The sequence below is a fragment of the Pan troglodytes genome, chromosome 3 (assembly GCF_028858775.2).
Source record: "Pan troglodytes isolate AG18354 chromosome 3, NHGRI_mPanTro3-v2.0_pri, whole genome shotgun sequence".
Taxonomy (NCBI): Eukaryota; Metazoa; Chordata; class Mammalia; order Primates; family Hominidae; genus Pan; species Pan troglodytes.
In genome coordinates, this window is record NC_072401.2 from 58,044,593 (window position 1) to 58,056,879 (window position 12,287).

The following is a 12,287-nucleotide window of genomic DNA, read 5'->3' on the forward strand; positions in this document are numbered from 1 at the left end:
ATTTTGATTTTTCTTTGGATTCTTAGATTGGATAGGCTTAGGTATATCTTCTGGCTAACAACTTTGCCCATGAGTCCCAGCTGGAGAATACATTATAATTCTCCTCAAAGGCAACACTCTGTTCCAGCTGATTATTTTTCACATATTACTCCTTGACGGAGTCTTATGGTTTTCTACTCCTTTGCTTTTGTTGATGTTTTGACCCCTTCTTTCCCCTTTACCCAGGAAAACTCCCCTTCTCTTCTGGCCTTCTCTGAACTCCTAACTTAAATTTTATCTCATCTAGGAAATTTTTATCAACTAATATAGTGTAAAATATATATTCTTCCTTGAAATTCCTAAATCACTTTTATTTTATGACCTCTATTTTATTATTAGTCATTGAGTATGTTATAGTATCTCTTCTATTATATATAACATATTTTAATATTTTATTTAAATATTTTATTAATGTACCTATGTCCAATTCTTCTAATTTGAAAGTTAATACCTTGAGGGAAAAAACATATAAATAATTGTCTCACCCCAGCACCTATTCTAGTCTATTCTGATCGTTTTTACAGAGTTGATATTCAATATCGATATGTTTATTTTGATTTTTCTTGGGATTCTTAGATTGGATAGGCATAGGTATATCTTATTCAAGAAGTAATGTGCATAAATAGGAGAATTGTATGGCATGTGAATTACCTCAGTAAATTTGTTAAAATAAAATGAAGTGATGTGAAGAGCAAAGACAGATAGATTTTTGCAAACATATTTATTTTGTTTTGTTTCTTAATGTAATTTTATTATTTAAAATGTAAATAAGTGGAAATAGTGTAGATTTTTATTTTTTCTTTAAAGTGAAATCTAGTTTTTGAAAGCTGTTTTCAAGCAGTTGTTTTAGCAATGAGACACTATCATTGACAAAAAAAAAGAATGATTTCTCTCAATATGAACCCATGAGGATGGAAAATGCATAGAAAGATACTTCCTATACCTTCTACCAAGATGATTTAAAAAGATAACAGCCATACAATAAATCATCTTTTTCTTGCCATTTATTCGTTTTTCTAACAATAAAAGAAATTTCTGAAGTCTACATCATTTTAATTCTCTGCTCTGTGATGTGTTCAATTATTATGTTATTACCACTGTTTTCAGATAACATATTTTGTTATACTTGTCAAATTCAAGAAATTATATTAACAGGGAAACTATTTGCCAAAACTCAACCTGTTAATAATAGTATTCAAATGAAAAAGAAAAGAAGTACACTTTTAAATTCTATTTTAGTTTGAAGATGCTCTGATAAGTCCTCAAGGACTTTAGAAAGAAACTGATAATAGTACTAGTAGTAGTAGTAGTATAAGAATATCCAATTATTATTATCAGAGAGTCAGAAATTTGCTGCTGATAACAAGAATTTTATACAGCTACATTCTTTCTTCTTCTTTCATCTAATTATCTAATTTCATCTAATTATCACAGCAACTCTGAAATTCATGTACTATAACACCTATTTTATAAATAAAAAGACTGAAAGTTAGGAAGATTAAGTAGCTTATACATATTCACACAGAAATTAAGCAACAGAGCCAAAATTTGAATCCAGGTGTGTCTGAATCCAAAACCTATACAGTTATCTTTACAATTCTTGAGTTCTTGTCTTAGCCAGTAGTAAGCCATTTCTTCATTTGTAAAATATGGAGACCGAATCATACGTACTTTTATTCTATAATGTTTTTCTTGTACTTCTTATAGTCATCTTTAGAATGAAAAATGATTAATAATTCGAAGGACAAAATGTTTAAATGTTGAAAATACATTCACTAAGCAGCAGTATAATAACCACATATTAAGTTAGATGTCAGAATTTTTATATCAAATATAAAGCTATGATTTAAACATTAATGTGCAAAATGATTTTTAGAGATGAAAATATTCCCATATGTCTGAAGGTACAAATTCCGACATTGGGTCAATGCCAAGACCACTGATATTTATGTATATGTGTGGAAATGGGCACCTTGTGTGTTTCTGTGTGTGTGTGACACATACACAGCACATATGTCTGTTCTCTAGGGATAGTAGCATAAAGAATTATACCACTAAACCATAGTAAAGTAATAAAATGCCAAGTATTTTTTTAAGAAATGGTTTGATATGCTTTGGATGTTCCTTTGAAATATCCTGCTGAAATGTAATTCCCGGTGTTGGAGGTGGAGACTGATGGGCAGTGTTGGGGTCATCAGAGTGGATTCTTCATGGCTTGGTGCTTTCCTCACAATAGTGAGTTCACATGAGATCAAGCTGTTCAAAAGCTTGCGGCACCTCCTCCCCCTCTCTGTTGCTCCTGGTCTCACCATGTGATATGCCTGCTCTAGCTTTGCCTTCCACCATGAGTAAGAACTCCTGAAGGCCTCCCTGGAAGCCGAGCAGATGCTAGTGCAATGCTTGTACAGCCTGCAGAACCCTGAGCCATTTAAACCTCTTTTCTTTATAAATTACCCAGTGTCAAGGATTCCTTTATGGCAATGCACGAATGACCAAATACATGGTTCTATTGGTGTCACCAAAAAGGTAAAATAATGAAATGGTAAACTTCATTCTTTATCTCTTAATTGAATCAATTTTTTACCAGATCCATTGTTCTGGTCTCAACAGACATTAACACAATATTTACAAACAGCAATTTATCAGGAGGTGAATGAAATAAAAGCTCAGCAGTGCTAAGATGCATGTGATTGTTATGCTTTCTTGTCTGAAGAGAGGTTTTTATACTTGTAATTTAATGACACGTCAGGAAAACATCTTGGAGTATAGTGATAAGAAATAAGTTGAAGTGTTATATGAGTAAATTGTTCCTTTATAAGTTGCCTGTACATACTGACTTCATACTTGCACTTGGCAACTGAGCTAGAGGCAATACTATATGCTGCATACCACAGTGCTAATCAGACCATTTGTTTTTCTCCTCCTAGGCAGACAGGAAGAATATATTTCTGAGCCCCTTGAACCAATACAGAGTAATAGAGCAAGTTCTGGCCAAACAAATGTGACAAGAAGTGACACATGTCTATTTCAAACTGGATCCTCATGGAACGGCATATTGTAATTGCCCATTTCCCTCTGTCTGTCTCTCTCATCCATTTCTTGGAGGCAAAGACTCAGAGTTGGCCGAGATACATGACAGAAGAAGCCCAGATCCCTGCGTCATGGTTCGGAGAGGAGTGAGTAAAGTTTCTAGCCCACCTCCAACTTGGATGAAGCAGAAAGAAAATTCTATTGTTGTAAGCCACTAAGATTTGAGGGTTTACTCATTACTCACTAGAGCAGGGGTGTCCAATCTTTTGGCTTCCCTAGACCACACTGGAAGAAGAAGAATTGTCTTAGGCCACACATAAACTACACTAACACTAACAATAGCTAATAAGCTGAAAAAGAAAAAAAATGACAAAAAAATCTCATAATATTTTGGGAAAGTTTACAAATTTGTGTTGGGTCATATTCAAAGCTATCCTGGGCCACATGCAGTCCATGGGCCACAGGTTGGACCAACTTGAACTAGAGCATATCTTGGCCTATCTCAACTAATACAGCTCCACAGTTATTTGTGTACCATTTTGTCTCTTTTTACATATGTCTAGTTTTTGACAGTAAGGGCTTATATCTTACTCATCTCTGTGACCTTAGTCACATAACACAGTACGTTATATGCTATTTGTTTAATCCCATAGATTTCATAAAATATCATGTTGTTTCCATAATTGCTAAAGGGAATATCCATCTATTCAATGCACATTCATTCAGCTCTTACTTTATGCTGGCACTGTGCTTGGCTTAGAGATTCTTTAAGTTACTCTACTTGTCATCTGGAAACTTTCAATCTAAAAAGCAAGATATGTATGTAAACAAATATGTATATAATGGGATTAAGATAGAGAAAAATTTGTGGTGTAGGAAGAATATAAAGGAAGAATCTATCAGCTCTATCTGAAAGGTCAGAAATTGCTTCCAAGAAGGTAAGTTATTTGAGACTAATCTGAAGGGTATATTGTAGTTCATTAAATTACATCAACAACCAACAAGTGAGGTAATTTGAAAACACTCTTCCCACTTGTATATTTTGGGGTTGTATATTCTGCACAATCTTCTTGAAAAGCTAAACATTTATTAGATACATCTCAGAAGTATGGTGGTCTCTTTCAGATTAAGGCTTTATCACCCTGGACTTGGGTGTAGTTTACAGATGTGATTTTTCTTCTAGATGTGAAAGTGCAGTTTAAATGTAAAACTTCAAAGAACAATTTCAATTCAAGAATCCAGAAGCAGGAAGAAAACAAGGAAAAGTCTCCAGTAGTTAAAAGACTACAGTGAAGCTTTTACTATAAAGTCCATATTTTAAGGCATTACTCACAGACCAATTTTATTAAACTCATTATTCTAATTAGCTTGGTTACCTTATGAGCTGGTCACAATAGATTAGAATTGAGAGAGGAAAAGCTGATGAAGGCAGAATCACTACAGAACTAGAAAAGGGCCATATAAAAGCCTGAATAAAGAAAGACAGAGGAAAACTATAAAACACTGACATATTTAAAAAGGCATAAAGTCTTGGAAAATTTCATGTAGGGAACATCAATTTCACACATTTTCTAAAGACAATAATATATTATAGCCACAAAAACGGTATTTGATAATGCAAGTGTTGACACTGAATTATTAGTGAAACTATAAATTTTAAAAGTTTGCCCTATGTAGAAAGAACAAAATACATGGAATGTACTTTAGAAAGATATGTGGTAAGTAGGTAACCCTTTTGGAAATTATTGATTCTATTTAGGGAAAACTTCAATTATCTAGAAAACTAAAATGTAGGACCATCTAGTATTCTATAATACCTGATAGAACATTTATTATTATTATAAGCATTATTTTACATTCTAAATTGTCTATAGAACAACTTAAACTTTTAACAATATTTTATTTATGGCAGAATATTTGTATTACACAGACAGTCCTCAATTTATGATGGTTTTACTTAAATTTTTTTATTTTACAATGAGCTTATCAGGGTATTAAATTTTTGACTTATGATATTTTAGACTTTTGATGATTTCATTGGGACGTAACTCCATTGTAAGTCAAGGAGCATCTGTATAAAACAATTTGTTGAATACATGAATATACAACTGAGTGAACAGAAATATCTAGTGTATATAAGTAAGATGTTAATTAGTTGTCACAATCCCCAGGTTGGTAAATTTCATTAAAATCATACATTTCTAAAGAAAAGAGGCTTGGTTGATACTGATGTAGCTTTCTTCATACAATATTAAAAGTAGATGCTCGAGAAGAATTTTAATTGAGATAGGTGTTCTCCTCAAAATTGTATATTATATTTAACAATATACAGTTATCAAAACTGCACATTAAAAAATGTAATTTTATGTTTGTCTTGTAATACTTTATTCAGGCTGCATTTCTAAACAAAACTACATTAATTCAACAGCATTTATTAAATATGATGTTTGATCATGAATGCATGTTATAAATACAGCGTTCATTATTGTTACCCTAATAAAATGTAAAGGCTTGACAGTCCATGGATGCTAATACAAAAGCAGAAGATTCATTCTGATATTCAGCTTTAGGTTCAGAACAGATGTCATGGCCTATTCATCTTTTTTAAAATTACCAATATTTACCTGGTACCGTTCATTTTATCAAGGTTTCACCATCTAATATTTTGCTGGCATTTATCAGACCTTTGTAAAGGAAGGGAATTATTGGAAGGAATGTTAAACTATCCACAGTATCAACATAATTTGAAAAAAGACTTTATATTTGCATACACATCCTTAGAACTTCTATCCACATGGGATATCAGAAACTGGATTCCCTCTCTCACCTGAAACAAACAAATAATGAACAAAATATATTGAAACAATTATTTCTAAAACACTAGACATCAGGTAGAAAGGACAGTCATCACTGAGAGTTGGAAAACAAATAAGGAGAGCCCCATGGCTGCCTGCCTAGCTTACTGCCTTGAGAGAGTTTTGAGGCTACAGAGCAGAGAATGAGCTAAGCCCCGTGAACTTTCTGAGTTAAAGAGACAGTTGAAAGTCCAGGAACACCAAGGCAGCTAAAATCTTCAGGACAGACTCCTGGAAAGGTGAGAGCTGCACAGAAAGTGAACTGTCCTCTCCCTCCCTAAATGATAAGAGTGAGCAGTACTGGGGCTTATATAGGGCCCATAATAGTGCCTCTCCCCACCAGCCAGAATTTAGCAATTCCTTTAATTTCACTTCAATTTCTCTTTCTTCTAAAATTTAAAAATATTTTTAAATTGAATACATTTAATTAAATATTATAATGTAGACCATGAGGTAATTTTTGTCTGTCTCCTTATAGAAAATGTTTAGCTGTCTTTCTATATCTGTTCATAGTGATATATTCAGTGATGTATGGGCTTGCAAATCTTTAGTAAATGGCTTTCAAAACAACAACAAAAAACAGCAACACAAAAAGAGCCTCTGAGTGTAGTCTATTTCCGTGGTGTTAATACTCCCATCATGACTGATTTCAGTCTACTAATGTAATGTCCCTGGGTACAGAGCTGGGACAAGATGCACACAGTTAGTTCTCAGAAGCCAGTACAAGCCAGTTCCAGCACACCAGCAGGCATATCTGTAATTATGTCCATCAAGTGTTAACAGTGTTTGTTTCTGAGGATTGGGATTTGGGAATCGTCTTCTTACTATCCTTCTGAAAATTAATATTATAGTTAACATAATATTCATTTCTTTTTTCAAAAAAAATTCATTAACAAAAACAATGAAAAAGCCTTGGAAGAGGGAAGATCTAGGAAAATAACCTTTATTAGTTATAATTTTTAGTCATTTTTGTACAAAATATAGGAAACAGCTAAATAAATGAGTGGGTAAAGAAATACAGTTCTGGAAAATGGCAGATAGGAGGCAGGACTAACTTGCAGCTCCAATTTGGATGGGCAGAACAGTGTGTGGAGACCCAAATTGTGAACCTTTTCTCCAAGAACCACGGCAGGAACATACCAGGAAAGCTGAGAACTTCCACAGACTTTTTGAAGTGGATGGATTGTTGCTGCAGGCTCTGTGAGGCAGCAGAGGAGCTGAGTCCCTTTTCTTTCCCAGCTAGGAGGCTTGTAGCCTGGGGCAAGTTCTCAGCCCTGCTCACCAGCTTCCTGGAAATAAACTCAGTCCTGTTGTCAGAGGCACAGTGGGAGTGAGACCAGCCTTTCAGGCTGCAGGCTGCATAGGAGCTGGGTGAGCCCTGAGGTTGCCGGCTTTCCCCTACTTCCCTGGCAACCTGTGTGAGGCAGCAGAGGCAGCCATAATCCCTCTGGGAACCACACCCTCATCCCCCACAGCAGCTGCAGCAAGCCCCACTCAAGGAGAGTCTGAGCTCCTAACCCTGCCCTCCACTGATGGTCTTTCTCTACCTGCCCTGGTAGCTGAAGACACAGGACATAGTCTCCTGGGAGCTCCATGGCCCCACGCACCGCCTGATCCTAGGCCAAGCTTGTATCCTCCCTATACTACTGCAGCTGATGTGCTCTTGAAAGCGCCACCTCCTGGCTTGAGGCCAACAAACACAAAATCAGCGGTACTTAGCAAAAATACAACCAAGAACTCTCACGGAGTCCACTTCACTCCCCTGCCGCCTCCACCGGAGCAGGTGTTGGTATACACAGCTGAGAGACCTGAAGACAAATCACATCACAAGACTCTTTGGAAACACTCTCAAGCACCAGGTGGAGCCTGGCAGCTCAGCTGAGTGGCTAGATCCAGAAAAGAAATAACAATCACTGCAGTTTGGCTCTCAGAAAGCCCCAGCCCTAGGGAAAGGGGGAGAGCACCAAATCAAGGAAGTACCCAATGGGACAAAAGAATCTGAACAGCAGCCCTTGAGTCCCTGATCTTCCCTCTAACATAGTCTGCCCAAATGAGAAGGAACCAAAAAAACAATTCTCATAATATGACAAAACAAGGTTATCACCCCCAAAATATACTAGCTTACCAGCAATGGATCCAAACCAAGATGAACTCTCTGAATTAACAAAAAAAAAAAAAAAAAAGAATTCAGAAGGTCAACTATTAAGCCAATCCAAGAGGCACCAAAGAAAGGTAAAGTCCAACTTAAAGAAATAAAAAAAATGATACAGGATGTGAATGGAAAAATCTCCAGTAAAATAGCATGAATAAAAAACAATCACAACATCTGGAAATCAAGTACAGACTTAGAGAAACGGCAAAATGCACTGGAAAGTCTCAGCAATAGAATCAAACAAGTAGAAGAAAGAAATTCAGAGCTCAAACACCAGGCTTTTGAATTAACCCAATCCATCAAAGACAAAGAAAAAAGAATTTTAAAAAATAAACAAAGTCTCCAAGAAGTTTATGATTACATTAAATGACCAAACCTAAGAATAATTGGTGTTCCTGAGGAAGAAGAGAAATCTAAACATTTGGAAAACATATTTGAGGAAATAATCAAGAAAAACTTACCTGGCCTTGCTAGAGATCTAGACATCCAAATACAAGAAGCTCAAAGAACATCTGCCAAATTCATTGCAAAAAGGTCATTGCTTCGCCACCTAGTCATCAGGTTATCTAAAGTCAGAATGAAATAAAGAATCTTAAGAGCTGTGAGGCAAAAGCATAAGGTAAACTGTAAAGGAAAACCTATCTGATTAACAGCAGACTTCTCAGCAGAAACCCTGCAAGCTAAAAGGGTTGGGGTCCTATTTTTAGCCCCCTTAAACAAAACAATTTTCAGCCAAGAATTTTGTATCCATTAAACTAAGCTTCATAAATGAGGAAATGATACATTCTTTTTCAGATAAACAATGCTGAGAGAATTTACCACTACCAAACAAGCACTATAAAAAATGTTAAAAGGAGCTCTCCATCTTGAAACAATCCTCAAAATATACCAAAATAGAACCTCCTTGAAGCATAAAACTCACAGGAACTGTAAAACAATATGATGAAAAGAAGGTATTCAAGCAACAAATGGCACAATGAATTGACTAGAGTCTCACATTTCAATGCTAATGTTGAATGTAAATGGCCTAAATATTCCACTTGAAAGACAAAAAATGGCAAAATGAATAAGAATTCACCAACCAAGTATCTGCTATCTTCAAGAGACTCACCTGGCACATAAGGACCCATATAAACTTAAGGTAAAGGGGTAGAAAAAGATATTCCATGTAAATGAACACCAAAATGAGCAGGAGTAACTATTCCTATACCAGACAAAACAAACTTTAAAGCAACAGCAGTTAAAAAAGACAAAGAAGGACAATATATAATGATAAGAGGACTAGTCTAACAGGAAAATATCACAACCCAAAATATATATGCATCTAACACTGGAGCTCCCAAATTTATAAAACAATTACTATTAAACCTAAGAAATGAGATAGCAACACAGTAATAGTGGGAGACTTCAATATGCCACTGACAGGACTAGACAGGTCATCAAGACAGAAAGTCAACAAAGAAACAATGGACTTAAATGGTACCCAAGGACAAATGGACTTAATAGATATTTACAGAACACTCTACCCAAGAACCACAGAATATACATTCTATTCATCAGCAAATGGAACCTTATCCATGATAGACCATATGAGAGGCCACAAAACAAGTATCAACAATTTTAAGAAAATTGAGATTATATCAAGTACTCTCACAGACTACAGTGGAATACAATTGGAAATCCACTCCAAAAGGAACCCACAAAACCATGCAAATACATGAAAATTAAATGACCTGCTCCTGAATGGTCACTGAGTCAGCAATAAAATCAAGAGGGAAATTTAAAAATTATTTGAATTGAATGATAATAGTGATATAAACTATCAGAATATCTGGGATATAGCAAAAACAGTGTTAAAAGGAAAGTTCATACCATTAAATGCCTCCATCAAAAAATCAGAAAGAGCACAAATAGACAATCTAAGGTCACACCTCAAGGAGCTAGAGAAACAAAAACAAACCAAACCCAAACCCAGCAGAAGAAAAGAAACAAACATGATCAGAGCAAAACTAAATGAAATAGAAACAACAACAAAAAATACAAAAGATAAATGAAACAAACAGCTGATTCTTTGAAAAGGTAAATAAAATTGATAGAACATTAGTGAGACTAACCAAGAAAAGAAGACAGAAAGTCCAAATAAGCTCAATTAAAAACAAAACAGGATATATTACAACTGACACTACAGAAATACAAAAGTTTACTCAAGGCTACAATGAATGCCTTTTCACACATACACTAGAAAACCTAGAGGAGATGGATAAATTCTTGGATATGTACAACCCTCCTAGATTAAACCAGGAAGAAGTAGAAACACTGAACAGACTCATAACAAGCAGTGAGCAGTGGTAAATTGGTGATTTAAAAATTGCCAACAAATAAAAAGTACAGGACCAGACGGATTCACAGCTGAATTCTATCAGACATTAAAAGAAGAATTAGTACCAATCCTATCGACACTATTCCAAGAGATAGAGAAAGAGGGAATCCTCCCTAAATCGTTCTATGAAGCAGTTCACCCTAATACCAAAACCAGGAAAGAATAATACAAAAAGAAAACTACACACCAATGTCCCCGATGAACACACATGCAAAAATCCTCAACAAAATACTAGCTAACTAAATTCAACAGCATATCAAAAAGATAATACACCTTGATCAAGTGGGTTTCAGACCAGGGATGCAGAGCTGGTTGAACATACACAAGTCCATAAATGTAATACACCACATCAAGAGAAGTAAAAACAAAAATTATATGATCATCTCAATAGATGCAGAAGAACATTTGACAAAATCCAGCATCGCGTTATGATTAAAATAGATTAACATTTACGATTAAAACCCCCAGCAAAATTGGCAGATAATTAAGATAATAAAAGCTATCTATGACAAACCCACAGCCAACATTATGCTGAATGGGGAAAAGTTGAAAGCATTTCCTCTGAGAACCGAAACAAGACAAGGATGCCCACTTTCACCACTTCTATTTCACATAGTACTGGAAGTCCTAGCCAGAGCAATCAGAAAGAAATAAAAGGCATCCAAATTGGTAAAGGGAAAGTAAAACTGCTGCTGTTCACTGATGATATGATCGTGTACCTAGAAAACCGTAAAGATTCATCCATAAAGCTTCTAAATCTCAAATATGAATTCAATAAAGTTTCAGAATACAAAATCAATGTACTCAAATCAGTAGCACTGCTAAACACCAACAGTGACCAAGCTGAGAATCAAATCAAGAATTCAATCACTTTTACAATCGCTGCAGAGAAAGGAAATAAAATACTTAGGAATATACATAACCAGAGGGGTTAGAGATCTCTACAAGGAAAACTATAAAACACTGCTGAAAGAAATAATAGATGACACAAACTAATAAAAACACATCTCACGCTCATGGATGGGTAGAATCAGTACTGTAAAAATGACAATACTACCAAAAGCAATCTATAAATTCAATGCAATTCACATCAAAATACCACATCAATCTTCACAGAACTAGAAAACACCATCCTAAAACTCATATGGAACCAAAAAAGACCCTGCATAGCCAAAGCAAGATGAAGCAAAAAGAATAAATCTGGGGGCATCACATTACCTGACTTCAAACTATGCTATAAGGCCATAGTCACCAAAACAGCATGGTACTTGTATAAAGATAGGCAATAGACCAATGGAACAGAATGGTGGACTCTGCAATAAAGCCACATACTTAAAGCCAACTGATCTTCGACAAAGCAAACAAAAACATAAGAGTGGAGAAAGGACACCCTATTCAACAAATGGTGCTGGGATAATTGGCAAGCCACATGTAGAAGAATGAAACTGGATCCTCATCTCTCACCTTATACAAAAATCAAATCAAGATAGATCAAAGACTTAAATCTGAGACCTGAAACCATAAAAATTCTAGAAGATAACATTAGAAAAAAACCCTTCTAGACCTTGGCTTATTCAAAGACTTCATGGCCAAGAACCCAAAAGCAAATGCAACAAAAACAAAGATAAATAGATAGGACTTAATTAAAGTAAAAAACTTCTCCACAGCCAAAGAAATAATCAGCAGAGTAGACAGGTAACACAAAGAGTGGGAGAAAATATTTGTAATCTATGCATCTGACAAGGGACTAATATCCAGAATCTACAAGGAACTCAAACAAATCAGTAAGAAAAAAAATCCCATCATAAAGTGGGCTAAGGACATGAATAGA

The 12,287-nt window shown here is 35.2% G+C and overlaps 1 protein-coding gene across 2 annotated transcripts in view; it reads right to left on the minus strand.

Moving 5' to 3' along the window:
• The window catches only part of NPFFR2 (neuropeptide FF receptor 2), a 127,832-nt gene that overhangs the window by 57,635 nt on the left and 57,910 nt on the right, over positions 1–12,287 (minus strand). Inside the window, exon 2 of one of the 2 annotated variants that reach the window (XM_054683020.2) lies at positions 8,538–8,642. The exons of the other annotated variant lie outside the window; for it this stretch is intronic. The gene's annotated coding sequence lies outside the window, so the exon portion shown is untranslated. The remainder of the gene's footprint in view (positions 1–8,537; positions 8,643–12,287) is intronic. 2 annotated transcript variants of the gene reach the window in all.